Source organism: Pteronotus mesoamericanus, unplaced genomic scaffold, assembly GCF_021234165.1.
Source record: "Pteronotus mesoamericanus isolate MK-2021 breed Mesoamerican mustached bat unplaced genomic scaffold, CSHL_Meso_final contig_101, whole genome shotgun sequence".
NCBI classification, from domain to species: Eukaryota; Metazoa; Chordata; class Mammalia; order Chiroptera; family Mormoopidae; genus Pteronotus; species Pteronotus mesoamericanus.
Genome location: NW_026555001.1, coordinates 18,497,933 through 18,520,874, shown reverse-complemented (window position 1 = coordinate 18,520,874; position 22,942 = coordinate 18,497,933).

Here is a 22,942-nt window from a genome sequence, read left to right as displayed (position 1 = left end):
TTAAACAGCTTCTACTCATTAGGGAGGAAGCTTATGAACCCAAAGTATAAATGCCTCCCAAATCTACTCACAAAACCAAGAGGAACAATGGAAATGAGTCCATTTGTTCATCACCATTCTAATGCTGCTCTATGTGTATCCTGAGCTCTGTGATCTAAGTCAGATGATCTCCTAAGGTCTTATTTTTTTTATTATAACTATTTTATAAAGGAGTAAAAAAGCATATCCAATTAATGGGGGTGTCAGAAGGAGAAGAGGGCAAGCAAGGCGTCGAAAACCTATTTGAAAAAATGACAGAAAACTTACCTAACCTGGTAAAGGAAAGAGGCATACAGACCCAGGAAGTGTAGAGAGTCCCAAACAAGATAAACCCAAAAAGGCCCACACCAAGACATATTATAATTAAAATGCAAAAGTTTAAAGACAAAGAGAGAATCTTAAAAGCAGCAAGAGAAAAGCAGTTAGTTACCTACAAGGTAGCTCACATAAGACTGTCAGCTGACTTCTCAACAGAGACTTTGAAGGCCAGAAGGAATTGGCAAGAAATGCTCAAGGTGAAGAAAAGCAAAGACTACAACCAAGATTACTTTACCATAAAAGCTATCATTTAGAATCAAAGGACAGGTGAAGAGCTTCCCAGATAAGAAAGAGCTAAAGGAGTTCATCTCTACCAAACCAATATTACATGCAATGTTAAAGGGCCTTGAAGGAGAAGAAAAAAAAAGAAGCAATATGAACAATAAAATGGCAATAAATACATATCTATCAACAATTCAATATAAAAAGCAAAATAAGCAAAGAACAGAAACAGACACACAGGTACAGGAAAAAAAATGATAGTTGTCAGATGGGAGGGGAGTTAGGGAGATGGGTCAAAAAGATGAAGGAATTAATAAGTACAAATCAGTAATTAGAGAATAGTTAATGGTATGTAAAGTACAGCATGGGGAATACAATCAATAATATTCTAATAACTATGTGTAGTATCAGGTGGATACAACATTTATTGGGGTGATCTCTTAGTAAATTATATAATGTTTAATCACTGGGGTGTACACTTGGAACTAATATAATGTATGTCAACTGTAATTGAAAAATAAAAATGATACAAATTTTAAAAAATCTCAGTTCTCACATCCTATAGACAGGACAATACATTAGCTATCAAAGCTGAGAAAATGCATGCAACCTGAGCATTGTATACCAGACTCTCATTTTGATCTGCCACTAATTAGATCAACTTTCCTGCTTACAGATCTACACCCACAAATTAGGGCCAGTCTAGGACCTCTGATTGAGAGATTTTGGCGCAGTGTAACTTGGGAAGGGTTAGAGATGCTGAGATTAGAGCTGGATACACTGATGGGTGGTGAGCTCCCTGTCACTTTTGTGAGGCTACAGACCACCAGGAAAAGATGCTACAGATCACGTCAATCAGCTGCCTTCCATAAGTACCCTGACTGGGGACAGAACATGCAACCCCAGGCATGTGCCCTGAATGAAAATCAAATTGATGACCTTTCAGTTTGTGGGACAATGCCCAACCGAGCCATACCGGCTGGGGCCAGATCACAGGTTTTTAAGCATTGTAAGAGTTTTGAATGCCTTGTAAATTAACTCAAGCTACAGAACTTCTCTACATAAAAACACGCATATTGAACAAAATATTTCATAACTTATTGGGGGTTCATTGACCCCATGTACATTATCAATTGTTCAGAATAAGTTTCTGCATTTGAAGTAATCTTTAAGTAGAGAACCCCCTTGATTTCTGTCTGCTCTAAAATTTTATTACTCTTTTGGAAAGATTTTTTAAATAAAGGATTTAAAGTGATTTTAAATCATTTCATCTTGCCCTCTTTACTTATTCATAACCTGGCAAAATGGCCCTGATTTATTGCAAGTGAAATAATTACATATGATCTTGGCTTGGTTTCCACGAGAGCCAGTGATAGAGACAAACCATAAACAACGGTAACACCTCTCTCCCTTCACCATGAACACCCATCTAATTCTCTCTCTGGCACCTTCTCTCAACTTACTTTTCACTGCTTCCCATTCTTGCTGTCCAAATTCAATGCCTTTTTACATGTTCTCGGTGTTTCTCCTCTCATTCAGACGTCTTCTCTAATACTTTAGGCCTTGCCCATCTCCTCTCATCCACACTCTCACAAAATAAAATCTGCTGCACCTTTCTGCCCATGAATACATTATCCTAGGCTTTTAGTTTCTCTTTCTTGAGTGTGTGTTTCTTTTCTGAGAACAGACTGTGATATTCCAGATCAGTTACCTGGTCAAATATTCCTTTGCTTTTCCATTATGCCTGACACACACATTGATACTTAAATTAATAAGTAACCCATTGATTACAATTTATTCTTTACCTTCTTTCTATGATGGTTTCACCAGGACTTTGAGAAATTATAAGATCTCGGTGAGGATAATGTAAAGGAATCTTTTGAAAGAGAACTCAGGTATGAGGTACAAATATTGTTCAATGCTCAAGAATCAATGCAAGTTCAGGGTATTGTCTTTATAGAAATATGATTAAGGGAAAAACAGTTAGCTTGGATTAAAGAGATGGAGAAAAGGCTAATGAGAGAAAAATGGTAAACACATTTTTTAAGAGGATTGTGACCTTATTTTTAATGATTTTTTAAAAGCTGAAAAGAATTGTCTTGTAAAAATTATTTTAAAAAACATCCATTGAACTTGACTCAAGGAACCTTTTGAAAAGCAGTGAGTGTGTTAAATTTGCTGTGGTTTTAATTGCCTAGGATGCAGGCCAGGCTCACTTAAATGGCCCATTGTCACCTTAAAAGAAAGGTTTTACTACCCTTAGTTATAAATATTCTCAGCTGCTGTCATATTAAACAAGGGGTCAGCCCCACTGGAGAATATGAGTCAATTGTGAATTCTCAGCCTCAGTGTCTAATTAGGAGTATTGTATGGAATGCTTTCCTTAATCACTTTGGAGTCATTGGGGTATTTCATTAGTCTCAGTTTTTATTTTGTAACTTCATTCATAAAATATGTTCCTTATCAATTAGCTCTGCCGGGAACAGACCGCTGGCCCCATGCATCCTGCTCTCAGTGGGCTGTCTCAGCCCCGAAGGAGAAGGTCAGGATTCCTCTACATAATAACACTTGCAAGTCTATTATCACACTCAGAATGCCATGAAGAGAAAAGAAGAAAAAAAGCAAGCTATTAAGTTACTTGCAAGATGAAATAATGTCCTCACATTTTACCAGAGACATTAGGTAAAATTGTTATCTTCAAAGAAGTTAAACAACAAATGTTATTTATACAAAAATTGGTCATAGGTTCAGTCTATTCTAGCCTGGGATCAATGGAAGCATGCTCCCCAAAGATGTTTTCAAAAGAGAAACTATATTCTCTTGAGTATGAAATTCTATCAACACATATATTCAATCAGCAGAGAAATGTGCAGGTCACACTAAAGAGAAAAATGATTTCAAAGCAGAAGGACACTAAATCCAAGCTACCCACATGGCTGAAGAACATTAAGGCAAGAAGGTAATGTCACAGAGATATGTGTGGGCATTAGCAGTGCCATCCAATATGCAGGCACCTCTCCCATGGACTCAGGCACGTCAGGCCCCATTATAAGTATTATTGAGATGGTGTATCATGCTTCTAGTTCTAAAATAAATAAGCCAAAGTGATGTAGTGTGCAACCCAGGGAATATAATCAATAATATGGTAATAACTTTGCACCATGATATATGGGTAATAAACTTAACGTGGTGAATCAGATCATAAGGTATATGTGTCGAATCACTATGTTGAATACCTGAAACTAATACAACATTGTATGCCAGCTACACTTTCATAAAAAATTATTTAAAGTGTGTGTGCTTAATAGCCATGTTATAGTTCATCTCAAAATGTGCAGACCTTCACCCTCGTGCTTGATTTAAACATTTAAATCCTGCAGTAAACTTTCTGTTATTTTAATTCCATACTCACAAAGGAGCTTCTGATTATCTACTTGGCTTCTCAATTTCCTTGATAACACAGCCAAGGCACAAGAGGTTGAGCAGATATATTCAAGTTCGTTTAAAGCCAGGCTCAGAAGAGGCACAATGTCAGATCTGCTATATTCTCCTGCAAAGCAAGTCAAATGGCCAAATGCAATATCAAGGGAAGGGAAATGCATCTGTTCTTTCAATAGGAGGAATTAAAAGTCACACAGCAAAGGACTTAGAGAGGATGTAGAATCAGGGCCAAAAACACATCCCATCACATGTGGCCAACTACACAGCTACAGAAACCCCAGGGGCAGCAGTAGTATTTTTGAACCTCTATTCTGCCATCATGATTATCTTGACTCAGCCCCAAACTTGCATATTTTCTGCGTCTCCTAGTTGAAATTTTCAGGAGGAAGAATCTGACTGGATCAGCCTGGTTTATCATTGGTTCTTTCAGGGTCAGGGAGTTCCCTCTTTCAATCAGATGCACATCCTCTTCAAAGAGAATGCAAGCAGAGACATAGCGACCACACGCATGTCCAGGATGCTTTTCTTGAGGTTGCTATTGTTTTCTATTCACAGTTCTGTCAGCTTCTAGTTATTTGGCTTCTGAAGGGGGCAACCTCCCCTTGAGATAATGTACTTTATCCTTTCCAAGAGTTTTATATTCATAGAAATTGGTTCATATTATATAGAGTATCACAATTACTTACTGACCATCTGACCATGGTAAGGAAATGTTCTAGTCTTTATCTCAACAACATCTTAATACTCTTCATGGAATGAGTTATGTCCTTGGCCACTCGCTGATCCCTGAGCCCAGCCCCAGATCGGCGCCAATTTCAGCTTGTTGCTTCTCTCACTGGTGGATGCCATTGGTCTTATAGAGACAGAGAAGCAGAAGTTGGATGGCTCACCTCAGCTTCTTTCCCCTCTAGAGATACACTCAGAAGTAAACAGATGACGATATAGTGATACCATCTTTTCTTACACCATTTCTTTGATGGAGCAAACTTTTCCATCTCAAACTTCCATAACATACACATTACTTAGAGAAAGCCTACAATCCTTTAAAAAAAAAGTGAGGTAAAAATAAAAAAATAAAAAGGAAAATATTTTGCCCTCACATAGTGTATCTGCTGTTGTGCAGATAAAAGTCACCCGCAAAATACTGGGAGTATTTGAATGTGTGGATGGAGGGTGGATTTCATCTATCACATAAGTTGGCAGAGTATGTTTCAATCTACTTTACTTATCTTGAAGAAAATGGTTCCATTTTAGTTAGCAATTTGAAGAATGAGGAATGAAATCCAGGTCCCTTTAAAGGCACAACTTTCTTTATGGGAAGACACTAGGAATACAGCAAAGGAACCCCATGTGTAAGCTTCCCCCCAGCTAAGCCAATTGTGGAAAACACACACATAGCCTAAAGTCTAAATACTATGTATATGGTATATTGTTATTTTGTTTAAAGGCCTTGAGGCAATATATATGTTAAAATAATTGATATATATATATCAATTGAATGAATTGAATATATGAATATATATTCATATGAATATATCGATTGATATATATATCAAAATAATTTTTACAATAGCACCTGTTTGAAAATAAGCAATTTATTCCATCCTTATAAAATATTTATGGGTTTCAAAATGGATGTCCTTGAATAAGGCCAGTTCATTTCTGTTCTCCACTGAGTATAGGTTAGTGAGAGAAAACGCGAGACCTATTTCTTATTAATTTAATACAGTTCCAACTCTTTTGTGAGAAAGCAGCCACCCAATAACTTTATTTACTAAACTTCATGCCTAATGACTCAGACTTGGTAGCTGTGCCAGCAGGAACTCATGCCTCGTTTCATCCTGTTGAATAGAGAGGAATCACTTCTATGCAATAAAATAATTTGATTTCCATTGAGAAAATGTATTTCAAAAAACCCAAGAGAATGAAGAAAACTATTACTTTTTATTACCCATATCATAATGTTCATCTTAATTACTGCTAAAGCAAGTTCACAGATGTAGTCTAATTGAATGTATAACTTTTTAATTGAAAAGGAGAAAAGCATGAGATTTGAATTCTAACAATTGGGTAGAACTAGAGTTAAATCCTTCCTTTCTGAAAGCTTTCCTGGGAGAATTGATCCTCTTCAAAATGTCCTAATTGTCAGGTATCAAAATTGTACAAATAAAGTATTTTGGAATTTGGAGAAAACAGTCCATGGTGTGTTATCCATTCCAACCCAGCACAGAGACAGGTCAAAGTGTCAGGATGCCGTGAGTAACGTGGCAAACCAGTGGGGACCACCCTCAACTCGGCCTCTGACTTTATGACCCATCTCCAGGCAAAAGATTTCCCATGTTACCTACAGAATAAAAGGTGGGGTCCTCACTCCTCTCACCTGGATGACCTTGCTGTCTTCATGACCTCTGGTGAGAGGGTTCCCTCCAGTTCAGTCTTTTGAGCAGTCACTGCAAGGCTCTCGAATGGAAGAGCAAGTTTCTAGCGCACTTCTGCCCACAAGACCAATACCTTGGGCTCATTGAAATTCTTCCTGACAAGAATAAGCATGAGAAAAAAGAACTCAGCTGTGTCCCACCCCTCCATCCTGAAAAATAGAAGAGATCTCTAGGAGCCTATCCAAATGGGTTTTGAAGAAATGGGAATCAGTTAAGATCTCGGGGCCTTTAGTTCTGCTCCCTTATAACCTAAAGTCTTACCTTTCTATTGACACAACTAAAAAAAAAGTAATGTTCTATCTATTTTTGGTAGCCTAAACTTTTATCCATTCTACTACAGGTTGAAGAAAAGAACCTTCTAGTGCTTTTATTGCATTGTAGCTATACCTTTCATCTGTAATTGAACAATATATCTTACATCTGTTTTATTTTTCTATATCAAATTGTTTCCCTGAATGCACTACAATGAAACCTGCAATGGCTAAGCTTACTGAAAGGATACCTGAGGTTCTCTAGAATTAAAACAAACAAACAAACAAACAAATTTTTGCAATAGAAGGCTTCTGGCTTAGATTCTTGTTATCCAGGTATGCGTGGGAACATGTAACTTTTTTCAGACATTCCATTTTGCCAAAACATCAATTAGTCTCACTCATCAAATCCTCTGTTTATATTCTGTATCATGTATTGGACATGTTTCTATTTATACACCACAGAACACCACTTGAACTTCCACAGAAATAGCCTCTGACTACATAGATGGTAATCGTATGCTTAAGCAGCAAAGGAAGCCTTTCATGACTATTTTTCATGTATCTATAACCACTTCAGATGTCTTTTTGGAAACCAAAAAGCTGCAGAAACAATGTGTTCAAAATGGTATGGTTCAGCCGCTGCTATGTATCAGCTTCCACTAATTTCTTAAAGGCCAGGTTCTTCACTCGCACTGAGGCAGAAGGAGTGATATGACTTTAAGGGTGTGGGTTATAATTCAAGTATGATTGTATTAGCATAAAAGAACATAAGCTGCTTTTTCTGAATGCAAACACAGTCCCTAAACCAAGGATGTAAATTAGTATTACAATGAACGCTGCCAGAAGGACAGAAGTTGGAAATGTTCTCTTCTCTGAGCAGCAGGAGACTGTTCAGGTCCTGCTGTTTTGAAAACCTTTCTCCCCTCATGCAGGCTGCCCTGCTAAGAGAAATCCATTTGAATATTTTGGCAATCACAGAGGCCCCCACATAAATTATGGATACAGAAATGCAGAAGACAGTCTAACAAATGGAACACGGTCGAATCTGTTTTTCCGCCACCATATGGTGTCGACAGAATGCCACTTTGTTTCTCCGGGAAACAGCTCATCATTAAAAAATAAATAGTATCTTTTCTGTGGGGAGAGAACCCACAGTCATTATTTTGAAAAATAACAAACAGCAAACTCGGTCCTTTGGTTTTACAATCGTTTTTTCCTTAACATTATTATTATTGGTGCACACATAGACGGTTTTTTTTTCAGGAAAACTCACAATGGCTTGTACCACATAAATGTACAAGAACTCAACATCATGTTTTTCCAGATTTGAGCAACTGAGTCCAAGCGCAACACACACCATGAACAATCAAGGCTCTTCATTATAGATGTTCTTTCCTTTGCAAAACTATTCTTCCAAACTAACATATGGACTTTACTTATCATTAAGTAAAACTATTTACGTATAAATCATATAAGTTACAAGTTAAACCCATTTAAGTTTGGTATAAGCACTTCATGTTTATGGATATAATATCTATAAACCATCCTGGTTTATGGAAAGTTTAACAATTTCTAAATTTGATTTGGATGACTTTATTATTTATGAAATAAAGTTTTCCTGTAATTAATTCTATAAAGAATTTGATAATTTACTCTCTTCTCAGACTCAAGAAAATTAATCATATTTTATAAGTAAAGGTAACGCAAAGTCCATCTGCACATTTTCCCCCTCCTACACCCTTTCTCTGGGGTTGTCCACTTTTGCCCATGAAAAAAAAACCTCACCTTTTTTTACAAGCACCTGTCATCCTTTTACAAAGCAGACTGCTGAAAATTGATATCTGTAAACAAATCACAGTGTTTTCAAATCAACATAGTTCTCAAAGCATTTTCACAAACATTGCTTTATTTGATGTTCAAACAGCATCCAGATGAGGTAGAAAATGTTATCTTTTCTTCTTTGCAAATAAAGATGTGGAAAGGGAGGTTAGGTAACTAATCTAGATATCAGTGTCATGGTTGAACCCTGCTCTTCTGACTCCTAGGTGAAGGGTTCTTGTAGTTTTTTCTGTTTGTTTTTTTACAACATCCTGTTAGCTGAGGCTGAGGAGAGGAGGAAACCTTCCTCATTATTGCTCATTATCCATCTTTCCACTCTGACCATGTGGCTAAATGAGCCTTGTTATCGATAACACATCACTGATCTATTTCCTCCCAAATCAGGCACCTATTTTAAGACGCGACAGGGAAGTTAAAATTTCCAAAAGTCAGTTACCACAGAAGAAAAGAAAAGCACAGATCTCTGAAGATTATATTATGTTCCAAAGGCAAATCATTAAGATTCTAAAACCAGAATGATCTATTTCCATTTGGTGAACTCTGTGAAATAGAATTTGGGGTCAGCAAAGTGTTGGAAGCAATCAGCTGCTTTTCGCTGTGGTGCTTTAGTATGATGTGACTCTGAAACAAGCAAAAGTTGTGCAATACTCTAGCCTGTCTGAGTGATGACTGAGAAATTTTTACCAACACCAGGTAAAAGAGGAGGGCACAAGACCTGGTCCTCCTGCGGCCCAGACGAAAAGAACAGAAGAGGCACATTTCCTCTTCTCCCCCAAGCTGTCTGTCAACACTAAATTCTGTTCTGCAATCTAACACCGAGGCTCTGCCAAACGGAAGGAGCCCTCACAGCCTCATCTGATGAGTTTCATTTCTATCACTTCTAAAGAAAGCTTATTCGGAAATATAACTGATCTCTGGGTATGTATGCCATTTTATTTCTTTTCTTCCCCTCTTCCAGCTTTGTCCTTTCATATTCCCTCAATTTATGTTTGGGATGGGGATTTTTGCTACTGAAGAAGCAGGAGAATATTTTCTAGCTGCAAAGTTCCAAGGCATATGCTTTGTTCCTTGTTACTAGAAACACTGTCCTCAAGAAATGACATACAACTGGCAGATGATTTCACAATGTTGTTGACAGCTTGTCAATAGTGGTGTTGATGGCTGTGCGGCGTCAATGCATCAAGCCAAAATACCATCCACCCAGGCAGGGGACTGAATGAATGGGATGCAGCTTTATTGTTTAATGTTGTCCCTTATGAAAAGAAAAAGAATAAAAGTTATAGTAATGATAAATAATTACAATTAAGTAAAGTTTACCATTCAGTTCTTCAGTTGTGGTAGCCACATGGTAAGTAGTCAATAAGCAACATGTGTCTAGTGGCTTCTGGGTTGGTCAGCACAATTATAGAATACTTTCATCATCGCAGAATGTTCTTTGGGACAGCACTATAACGATGAATTAAACATTTCTATGTGATCATTTCATTCATCGAATAACTCTCTGTGTCGAGTGGGTGCTTTTCAAGAGAAGCATAGTAGAGGTAAGAAATTTAGGTCTGAGCTCCTTCCTAAGGCTTGCTCTTGGTTTCTTGCCTGGTAAGACAGAGACCATAGAGACAGAGACTGCACAAGGCTATTTCTAGAAGAAACAAGCCAGAGGTATTATCTAGCATTATTTAAGTGCTCAGTAAGTGGCTTAATTATACTATTAGCCATGCTCACTAGATTGTGTCCATAAATTTAGTCTGGTGCAACAATCATTAAATCATCTTTTTTCTCATTATGTGAGGGAAGAGTTTTTACTTTTATATTTGAATTGGTAACAGCATCAACAACCACCACAAAAAAAAAGAAGAAGAAGGATGCTTATTGATTATTTACTATGAGCCAGGTGCGTATATTTCTAGATTCAAGTTCTGCTATTGCGATCTACTTCCCAGCGAGTTGTTTATCCTGGAAGGAGTTAGCGCAGCTCACTAACCTTGATTTTACTAATATGGAAACTGGAGATGGTAATAGCCCTGGTGAGGTTTAAATTAATGTTGTGCATAAAGCTCTTAGGATGGTGGCTAGCACATGGCAAGTATGTATTAAATGTTAGCTGTTTCTTTTACCATTTTCCAGGCACTTTGGTAAATACTGTATAGCTATGATGTTCATTCTTATAACAACCCCATAAGATATATGTTACCATTACCTACATTTAACATGCACAAACTGAGACTTGGAGAGCTTAAGAAATTTCACCAATTTGACGCAGGAGGTAAGGGGTGGAGCCAGGATTTGCATCAGGTACTCTACTCCCAGAACCTGAGCACCTAACCCGGATCCGGCACCAACCTTGTGGGCTTCTTATAGGGATTTTGCATAATGCAAGTAAGCATATAGTACATATGTTTTCAGGGATTACATTATCAATGTGCTAAAGCTCATTAACGAATATTTTTGACTTTGGTAGTAATTTTAGTGTTTTATGATAAGGAGGTGATTATGGTGTTATCAGAGTAGAAGTTGTATCTGATATTTTAATATTATGGAGCATTCTAGAGTTTTCTAATAATGCGTCTTTTATGGTTGATATGCCATTCCTTCTCTTAAATTTTATAGTGCTTAAAATGATGATGATGATGTCATTCTATCCAAACAAACCAGTAACCAGGTGTTACCTAAGAGAGGGGCAATGGCTATATCTCTTTTGAAACCAGGATCTGTCCTTTGTGGGAGAGTCTTAAATGAAATGAAATATGACAGCTGTGTACAGGGAGCTGTCCTCAGAAGAAGAACCAAAGGCAGAGTTCTGAACTCGGGGAACTATACCCCGCCAAGGTCGTGCGCACCCCTGCTGATCTGGCATAGAGTCACATCAGAGGGAATGCTTTGCAGACCACAATTTTTCAGCATGTTATTCCAGCTTGAAGCAGCCTGCTAGTATTAGCATGAAGCAACATAAGTCATTTCTGAAGGCACAGTCGGGGAGTCCATATTTTTTATTGCTGCTTTTCAGTAATGTGTTAAGCTACAACACTGGATACTTAAGCTGATTATTTCTGCACCAAATAACATCTGACCTCTGATAAGGCATACTCTTTAGGAACCAAACACAAATCAAAGAAGCCTGAGCTTTAGCCACTGAGGGAAAATAAAAGGCAGTGATGAGAGATCATTTGGAATTTGGGGTTGAGGCTATCAGATTGTTATGGTAAAAGAGGATAAATGGCTTTTTTTGCAATATACAACATTTTTCCTCTAGCAAGCAGAGTGAATAAATCTGAATTCTCAATATTTCCAAGCAGTATAGAATGAGGTATTTTTAAAAACTGCATGGATATTCTAAAGATGTTTTATATTGGTTACGTAAAGGCTGAAGAGTCATGGGTATACATGAGGGTATTACATGGATCTAACAAAACTGCGATTGGTTAAAATGATAGGTCAAGACAAACTGGCTGAATTTCAACAAGTATCAAAGTTAACCCTGCACAGGGATTCCAAACTTCAGTTTCTCAAATTCCCTTGGGAGATATGGCTTAATGGGAACTCATGTATTGAAGAAAGTGAAGCAAAGGCCTCAGCTGCCCATAACCTAACTGTGCTACAGTCCGATGCTGCATGACAAAATGTGATGTTATCTTGGTCTGTGTTAAAAGAGGTAGACTATGCAGCTCATGGGAGGTGATATTTAGAATACAAGTCTGTGTTGGAGAGATATATTCTAGAGTCCAGGCAAGCTATATACAGGCAGTAAAAATGTGAGCAGGATGTGGAAACCTGGAAAACAGTTTTTGAGGACAAACTGGGCAAGAGATGCCTGAGAGCAAAAGAGAAGACACTATATCGACTCAATAACAATAATTATACACATGGGCATTTTAAATTGTATCATTCCCTTCTCAAGCTGGGTATAGCATGTCCTGGATCACGGCCTAATGCCGTCCACAATCCAGCTGAGCCTGACTTACTTTGGGACCACATGTTTTTTACCTTGTATTGCTTATAAGTAATCTCATTAGATCTCCTGTGAGTTTTCCCAAGCCAGGGATCCTGTCATGTTCAGCCCTGTATTTCCTACAGCAAATGGGAAGAACTCTAGGAGGCCCTCACGGACTATTTGTTAATTTCCTCCAACATGTCACTCACTTTTCTTTTCTTTCTTTTTTTTTTTTTTTTTTTTTTTTTTTTTTTTGGCTATTAGGTTAAACGCTGTTCACAATCTGGAGGACACTTTTAACTCCAACTTAGCTGTTCTTCCTGATCTTCCATATGTGCCATCATGATGTATTATCATTAGCAGCCCCTTCGATGCCTTGATTGGACAAGGTAGACATTTGGCATCAAGGGGGCATAGAATTCAATTGCATTTAAATACTCCAGTATCTGCTTTTCAAATTCCAAAAGAGGAAGTGAAAAGGTCTTGGGGGTAGCAAAAGCTATAACTTAATTGGCAACACCTGCAGAGAGCAGGCAATCCTTGTAGGATAAGGGATATCTTCACTCTTTCTCTGTTGTCGTTCCCCACGCACCCAGTCCTATTGAGCGGTACACCTCTAACTGCCTGAGTTGAACCTGTTCAGAAAAAGGAAAAATATCAACCAGAAAAAAAAATGTTCTAATAGGAACAGCACTTTCAGAAATGCATTTGAAATTCTTAATAAAAACTATTTCATCTCTTTCCTTTCTTCCCATCACAATCTAAGTTATTGAGGGTAAAATTCAAATGAACATATCTTACCAAAATATTTATTCAAATAGGAATGTTAGTGACTTTCAGATGCTTGCCAGCAGAGTAGAAGCAGAAAGATAAACGACTTTCTCACCCTATTTGGGAGTTATTGTCGTCTCCCAGCCTGTGATGTTGCCTCATTATCGAGGGGTACACAGATCTAGGCAGTGCATAATTTGGGAACCAAAAGTAAAATAGTAAAACATTTCTCAAGATGCTCTCACCATTCTTGTTTGTTGTTTTTTGGGGTTTTTTTTAAGAATTTAAATGCAGGGAAAGATGTGTAAGTCACGTGGCTCTTCCCAGACATTAAAATTCCAAGCACAGAATCCTGTGCATCACTTCTCCGTGGGATGCTACCAACACCCTGCAGAGACCAGGTTGGAATTTCAGGTGACGTAGCTCCTGGACCTTCGGGAGCAACGCTGGTTTGGCCAACGTTCATTGACCGCACTTTACTGATTAACTAACAGAGGTCCAAGGATGGAAGGAGCCATAACTTTTCTCAGGCGCATCTGGCAACAGTTACAAAACGAACGTCTTCCGCTCTTCTTACCGATGGACAAAATAATCACCTGCGCTGTTTACTTCCATTTTAATCAGCCAGCCAATCAAGTCTGAAATGAGAGCTCGCTTAATTACGCTCTCAGCCGCTTGTGTAGCTCTGCCGAGGATGAAGCCGCTGGGAAGCCTGACTCAGACCCACCTGAAACAATTAGCGAGCAAGGCAGGACTGGCGCACTCAAATGAGAGAACCTTTCGAAGAGCGATTATGAGGGCTCTGATGGGCTCGCAGGCGTGGTTCCAGCAAAGCCAGACAGTCGTACAGAGAGGGTCCTTTCTCTGTGGGCTTGACTGTCGCCCTGGCTGCATTGTTTAGGATCAACGGCAACGACAGGCTGCTTCAGACCTGGCCCCCGCTGCGCGCTGCGTTTGCGTTCACTGTCTGGCTCTGTTGGGGCTGACACTCTTGGTACTGCCTGAAAGCCCCTTCTGTGGGCCCATTTTAAACTCCCCGCAGGGCTGTGTTAACGCCTCCCCTCTTCCTCTGACAACCACTTCTGACTCATGCATTTGACCAGAGTCCATCTTATCCGGTGACACCAGAGGAATGCTTCTACTCTCTTCTTACCAGGCCGTGGGGGTCCCCAGAGGGCCCCAGGGGCCTTTAACAAGTATAGGTGTTTAAAAATGAAAACGTATTTTAGTAGTCCCGAGGTTAGTCTCAGGGTACGCTATGACCACTAGTACTAAATAAGGCCCCATGAAATAAGGTCCATAACTTCATAAGGTAACATGCTTGTTTTGGCACATATAGAAAATCTGAATTTTTTGTCCCAAACTGACTCTTGAATTAAAAATAGTATTAAAATTATTTTTTCAGAACTATTTTTCTTGCTCTCAAATTATCTCTCCCCCTCCACGCTCTCCTCTAGGCTATATGTCAGCCAATGGCTTTCATAAAATAGTCATCATTGCACTGTCCCCAAATGCAGCCTCTTGCAAAAGAGAGCTTTTGCAAAGGGGAAATATAAAGAATAATTATTTAATCCTGACACCTTTTTTATGCCTTTATTTTTTTCAAAACTAATATGTCAAACTAATTCAATTTATCGTGTTCATTTTTCTCCAACGTAACACACAGGACTAAAGTAATGAACCTGCTCTCGATAATAATGAAGGCAATGCAAACATATAGTCAAACTGAGACCGTACCAGGACTAAAATATAACCAGAGAGAGAAAATTTTAATTCAAAAGTTAACGATTCATATATCACTTGTTATCTTCACCTGTCAACACTCCTGGCAGCCTATTTTAACATTTGGTATTGTTTCATACTTTATCTTGTAAAAAGAATTTTAACCCCTTCTCACTGGATTCCTGAACATGGAAAAAAAAAAAAAAAGTCAGGTTAGGTTTTTAAATTTTAGGTCTAGAAGATGATAACAATGGCTTCTAGTGACAAGAAATAAAAGAAGTTTCCCATCCTCATAAGAAAGGACTGATTTCTCATCAGCCATATAGCATTTAATCATCAGAACCAATTCTAAATTCATCCTAATTGATCGAGCACAACTTCACATAAGTAACCAGGCTTCTGACAGCCGGCCAATCAGTGACAGCCCAATAGATCTGAAAATCAGCCAATGAATAACAGCGATTTTCAAGCCGCATGCTTTCACAGCTAAAGATCAAACAATACCTAAACACCCTTGTTCTGGAAATTCTACCAACCCCTGAACTCTGCTGTTCCTGAATTCCTATACAGGGTCCGATCTCTGCTTCGCTCAGTGTAAACTCAAGAGCAAAGCTCTCCCCTGCTTAGCAAGCACTAAATTCATATCCTCGCTTCAGATATGGAATGATGGCTGCTTTCACGTAACCTAATTTGATATCTCATGAGTATATATTGAAAGATTTATTCATTATTTATTTATACCCTCATTTATATCAAATAGAATATAAGATAGTTAAATACTATAATCACCAATCAAATGCCCAAGCTGTAATGTACCGAAGTTTGTCTGTAATGAAATAAGCCAACAAAATTGTCTGTTTAGACTTGTTGGTTTATTCAAATGTAACGTATCGATCAGTCATCCTTTTTTCTGCTCCCTCTCTCCCAATAGCAACTAATAGCTAAGCTTCAAGCAAATTGTCACACAGGATGGAGAGAGGTGACAGAATATGACAATGTTTAACATGGTGAACAAGTTGGGCCCTGCAAGGTTAGCCTTCATCTCAGACTGTTCAGATATCATATGCTTGAAAGAGGTTCCCAATATTTATCCCATTTGTTCACAACCAAAAGTAAGAGAACAAGAATGAATTGTTTCATTTACATATATTTGAGGTGCTGGAATCATGAAATCTCTTCTGAGTAGCAATTATTTTCTAAAAACCAAAAGGCTTCAAAGAGACTGCACATAAGACATCATGTATCATTTTGTTTAAAGTAGACGTTTGATATTTGTTGGAGGATTTGTTCCACACATATGTGTGTGTGTATATTTGTGTGTGTGTGTGTGTGTGTGTGTATAGACACATATATAAAACTATGCACGTCATTGTCCTCTTTAAGTTATTGTTTACATGCTATTTTTAGATTGTCTCCACTTTACCTAAGTTTACTGTTGTAAGGAGTACAAAAATTTGTTGAAGACCCCAAATAATAGAGTGACTTATGTACAGTACGGTAGCCTGAGCTCTGCGAGACTCATTGTGTCCAGGGAGAACTCATTATATATTTTATAAATGAGAATCAGGTCCGCTAGCACACTGTGTTTCTCCGTGACAAATATCGCAACTCTAAGATTCCGTCTGTCCTCTGGGCAAGCTCTCCTGCCATCTACTGCGAACCTGCCCCCAGGGCCTCCCCAGGGCCTCTGGTTCTTATCTCAACGCTTCTGAACATGCTCTTCTCCCACATATATGCTATTCTTCCCCCACTTCACCTTTAAATGCCCACACCCCTCCCCACATCCAACAGGAAGGCATATACTATCACTTTCTGAGATCCTCTCTCCCTCCTGTGAGCTCACATACACTGTCCCAGTCAATACCTTCATTTGTTCATGTATTCATTTACTTAATAACATTAAAGTGTACCTTGCTGGGAAATATGCAGTCATTTGGTAATTACCACCGGTTACCTTGTGTTACAGTTATCTGTGTACCTGCTTTATCCTCCCATGCTAGTTGTTAACCTCCTTGAGTGCGAAGGATGTAGATTTCTCATTGTGTAGTGCTTAATAGATGCTAAGTAGAAGAACAAGTCTGCCTTTTGCGTGGCAGGAAGGCTCACAGAAGTTGAATCAAGTAAACAATGTGTGATTCAGTTATCAAACAAGTATCTGATCTACTCTGGTGTATTTTATGCACCATATTTCCCTTGAACAATTTTTAACATGCCTCTTCTGCAGTGGATGAATCAGGAGCCCTCTGAGAAATAGAAGTTGTAGCCGTATATTCACAGAGTGCATGAAATAAGTTTTAAAACCTCCAGCTATTGGTAATTTTCAATCATTTTAGAAAGTCTATCAATTGAGCTCAAGGCTGCTAGAACTCTGTGTGCTTGACTATCCCTAAAGACACCGTGTGTTCCTGAGGCGGTTGCGGTTTTGGATTTCTCAAAAGCATGGGAGATATCCCCCAGGGGCTTGTTAAGATAACTAACAGTAACCAGCCCCAGACTAGGAAGGCTAAGGGCGCTGGACCCTTTGTCCTTCCGATTTGAAGGGCATGGAGATCGGTGCTGTTCCTCATAATCACTAAAGGCTGCAATGTGTATATGAAGAACTGGGTTTCTATTAAGAATTTTTCTGAACACCTACACCACCTGTGGCTGTTTAAGGAACAGGACGTATCCCACAGAGTGAGAAAACAAATTTCTGTAAGGCAGAACCTCTGTCCTCAGGTGTTTACCTGGGAAGGCTTATCAGTCTGTCCTTTTGTAGTGTTTGTGGCAGGGGCTCCTCCTTGGGTAGGTCCCTCCCCTGGTCCAGGTCCTTGCAGAACCAGGGGTCTCTGAATTTGTCCCTGCTGGGCTCCAGCTGGCACATCGTTGCCCCCCTTGCCCCTCCCTCTGGGGAGGTGTCTCCTGAGACTGTGGATTTTATCGCTGCCCCTCTCCACCTGCCTTCGCTAAGAGCTCATCTGCTTGCAGCACACCCTCTCTCACCAGGATGTAAATGACTCCCGAATCTATTTCTCTACTTTGCATGTCTATCTCTCTCCATCACAGGGTACTTACTGCATGCTGTTGGCAGGCAATCATTACTCAGTAAATACTTGCTGACTGATTGTGGGATAAGAGGGAAGTAATCTTCTTTCAGGGAAATGCATAAAGGGTTGTTCTGGGTCAAGATGGCCTTGCCCTTCCTAAATTCAAACCTAGAGAGAAAAAGATGAAATTACTACAGTTAAAACTCCTTAGAGGAAAGAACTGTATAATTTTTGCTTAACGTCTGCTGTATTTATCTGCTTAGCAATGTGTCCCTGTTCTGGGATTGTCCCTCTCTCTCCATTCTACATCCATGACAGATGTTGTGATCTTGTCCCACACCCACTGACTGGGCATTTGGCCCAAACAGGGACCCCCGTCCCCCTGGGATTTGCTAACGTGAAACTAATAGGCATTCTCTCGGCTGGTGTCTGAAACTGGAAAACATAACACTCCAGGGATATTTTCCATCATCAAGTCACTAACTCAACAAATATTTGCTAGGCAACGATGATGTGCTAGGCACCATGCAGTGAAGAAACAAAACAAAAGTCCCTGCCCACTAGTGGAGGAGACAGGTGATAAATAAATAGGCACGTAGATATACAGTGTGCATCCCAGTAAACACATGGGATGTCAGACTGATAAGGAAGAAACCCACTGTCCAGAGAAATCATTACCCGTGACGTCCAAATTCAGACCAGGAAGGAAAAGAAATAAAGCAAAACAGGAATGCTCATTGTAACGTGTCTGTTTCCCATGCTCCTTTCTATGGCTTTTAAGCCTGAAAACAATCCTAAAACCATCATAATGACCCTTGGTTGGCAAAGGGGTTCAAGGCATCCAGCAGTGCATTCAGGGCAATACGCACCTCAGTTAATCCGTACACCTGCCCTTGGAGATGAGCCCTAAAGATTACCCTGATCGTACAGATGCGGAACTTGATGCACAGAGAAGTCCAGTAATTCAGCCAGTGTCACGGGGCGAGCAGCACAACCAGCGTTAGAACCCAGGCTGCCTCCCCCTGGGATCCTGCCTTTTATGCTCACAGTGCCACACTGCCACCGAGCAGCCTCCCCGCACGCGCACAAAATAAAGCACAGTGCCCCTCAAGGAGCTCGCAGCCAACCTGGGAGGCAAATCCGTCCGGGCATGAGGGGGGCCCAGTTGCTGCCATGACACAGACAAAATGATATACGATTATAGAAAAATGTGTGTGGACTTGAATTCTCAGCTCCACTTAACCTTCCGGATTCATCCAAAGGCCAGGCCACCTGCTTTCAAGCACAGCAGCTCTGACCGGACGCCTGCCGCTTGTACAGAAGGCCGGGCGGAGGGGAAGCGCCTCCTGGGGGAGGTGTGGAAATGACAGGCCGTTTCTGCCCCCATCACTTGAACAAGCTGTTTTTGGTGCTGCTGAAACGCAGGAGAGGAAGCCACGTGGCTTCTGTCCAGCGCTTCCTCAGCCCAACTCTTCTTTACAACTTACTCAAAACATATTCTTAGAACTTCCTCCTGGCAGACACACCAGTGGTACAGCCGGTGCTGAAAGATGTGCCACACCAAATATGAAGTCAAAATGAAATGGAGAGATGCTTTTCAACTCTCCGTCAAATGCAAAATTATATTCCAAACTACAGGGACTTTACCGGGATTTTTAATGTTTTTTTTTTTTTTTTAATGCAATACGTTTCCATTAAGTTGGCTGCCAGTGAATTAAAGAAGAGGCACTCAAACATGCGCAGCTGCTTCTTTCCATCGTTCATTACGTTCTCCCGCTTTTCCACCCTGCGTTTCAGCCTTCCGACCAGAAAAGCTCAGGTCGGAAAGTCTGTCTCCCAGAGGGAACGGAACGCCTGTGGGAGGAATCCATGGACTGCGGGCTGAGCAGCAGCCTGCAGGGAAAAGGGTGGGGGTGCGGAGAGGGGGCTGGGAAATGTAGCAGAAAAGTGGGTTAGGAAGGCGTCTTTAGAAGCTAAAGTGCTTGGAAATTGGATGTCAAAGCCCAACCAGGTTTTTCTTCCCTAAGGGCACCTTTTCTCATCTAGAGAAATATTAAGTTCATTTCCACACTCCTCTCCTGGAATTCACAATTGATATCGGTTCAGGGAACAGCGGCAAACCCAGGACAGGTCCCCTCCTAAGCGGGGTTTTCCCAGCCCCCCTCTCCTCAGACAGGATTCATCTTGCGCGGGTCGCCCCCTAGCGCAGGCTCCCACCCCTTCCCCAGTCCTCAAGGTGCTGCTGTCTCCCACCTGGATACCAGGCTTGGGAGTTACCCTCACCGCACTACAGAATTCTGATCATCGAGAACCTGTCTCATTCATCTAGAATTCCCCAGAGTCTGAGAGTGGGAAGAGCATGGGATTTGAAGTCACTCAGATCTCGTTTAAAGTCCGACACTTACATTCGATAGGTGAGTGGCTGCCTGAGGTTACTTAACTCCTCAGAGGTTCCGTTTCCCACCAGTACAAGGAGAGATGGTAATACCTGTCTAACCAAGTGGCCCTGATCATGAAAAGGAAGCCTAAAAGAACTCACTTTTTTTTTTTTTTTGAAGGATTGTTATGTGCTGGGTGTTATTCTGAGCTATTTGCATACCTTGCTTCCTTTAATCTTTATAACAGACCATAAGATAGTCCCTAGTCTGAGCTCTATTTTATATATGTGGAAACTGAGGCTTAGAAAAGTTCAATAAATTGCCTAAAGTCCATTAGCCTGGAAGACAGATTATAATCATAATAACTATAATTGCTACTTTGTGGTACATTAAACTATATGCCAGAGAAGTGCAAAATATTTTACTTGTATTGTCTTATGGTTTCCACATTTTTTCAATGGAGGAAACTGAGTCTCAAAAAGACGAAGTGACTTTCTGTGGCCCTTCAATCATTATGGCACAGAGCAGAGGTGTAACTCCAGATCTTTGAGTCGACGTCTTTGAGCTTAACCATTACTGACTGTCTAGAGGTGGCAGCTTCACCACCATACGTCATTAAATCAAATTGACTCTATGGGGAGTTTCCCCCCCATAAAATCTAATGAAACACATTAGATTTCTTCTGGAGGAAATACAGGTTTCAAATCTCACAGATAGTGCATTTGATTTTCTTTTTAGTTCCTTCATGGAGAGAGATGGGCCTAAAAGAGAGGACAGTGAGGAAAAGTTGGGGTTACAGTACTCAACCTCAACGATTCGGCCCTTGAAATGAAGGCCAGCTCACCATCTCCTTAATTTGGGAGCCAAAACTGACAGCATTCGTTGCAGCTTCCTGAGCTGCTAGGACCTACCCATAGCCACATTTTTGAAAATGAGCACAAAGCATTTCCTTGGCAAGCTTCATTGCCAAAATGATGGTAGCAATACAAACAACTAGTAAAAAAGAGCTGATTACATCTGATCCAACTGTATGCACATCATGCATCCATGCAAACAGTAGTTATGTAGGCTAGAGAGAAGCTGAGGAGAATGCTTAGGATGTTTACCATGGGGTGTTAACTGATCAAACACGTCATGCGCATTATCTACTTACAATATGAATGTTGATAAAAATTAAAAGCAGAGGTGAATACAAAAGGAATTAAATGTTTATGTTACCTACAATGATGCTGTTCTGTGTGTGGATGGTGTTTGATAGATTTAAAAAACACCCTGTGGTTTTGGCTGTAAGACATCCAAATTACATGTTAAAATATACCGTGGACGCTGCCCCAAGAGGAATGCGGGGGAAGAACAGGCAGTGACTGTCCACAAAGGTTTTCCTTGCCATTATTTCCCTGCCCTATAGACACAAGGGAGACGAACAAAGAAAACCAGCACGTGTAATAATAACTTGCTTTCTGGGCCACAAGGCATGACTCTATGCTACTTTTTATCGTCTGCATTGGTAAGGCAGGGATATGCTTTATACTCTCGCAATACTACCTTTTAAGTGAAATACAGAACAGTTGGGAACCCCCTTGCTCACGAGGATGCAGAGGTGAAATAATGGGTCCATGGCCTGCATGAGGATTTCTCTCATCTAGCCCAGGGGTCCTTTCCTGCACCAGGCATTCTTTATATGCTGGTGATCGCAAATAGCTCTTTGTGCACTCGGGGCGTGTACAGTCGCCATACTAGAATATGCTTCAGGACATAAAGAGGGTGCCCTGTTGTACATTTGCCTTCCTGGCTCTTTAACACATATGCCTCCTCATCCCTTTAAGCCCCGCCCCTTTTGCCAGTGTCCTCACCCTCGCCCCTCAGACTCAGGGCTCTGAGCAGGGAGGCGAGGTCTCTGCACGCCCCCTCTGGGGCTGACTCAGAGCTTTAGCCTTGATCTCTCTGTGAAATTAAAGGCTTAGCTCCCATGTCAGAGAGAAAGATTGGGGGAAAGCATTTGGGAAAAGGACATCGCTCTGTTCAACAGCCAGGATATCACCCTGCCACCTTTACTGTTTACACGCTGGGTGGTCTCCTCTGGCTCCCTCGGACCCAATGGAGCAAGGGGACAGCTGCTCTGTGAGGAACCCAGGTGGACAACAGCCACAGGGAAGCCCTCTGCTTGAAGCCTTCGTAATCTTTGCTGGGAGCAAAAAGTGAACTCTCTATGGTATGGACTAGAGTGCATGCTAGACGCTTCCCCAGCCTAGTCCGCTGGGAAGGAGGCTGTGTGGGGTGTCTGTGTGTGTGTTACATGAGTCCAGGAATGCAAGTTCAGGCCTTTTGAAATGTATCAAAAATCTATGTCCACACCAACCTGGGATCTAATTTCCTGCCTGGCCTCTCTGTTGAATAAAGCACAAGGCTGACTATCTCATGGCGCATTTTCTTTTATTCAAGTTAAGCCTTCCCCCCTGCCTTGGTTGTAGGTCGTGATCTTGGCTGCTCCCTGTGGATTGAAAAGGTTGACTCCAAGATCTTTACGTGACCAGCTTAATTCTAGAGATGCTGTCTGAAGTACTTC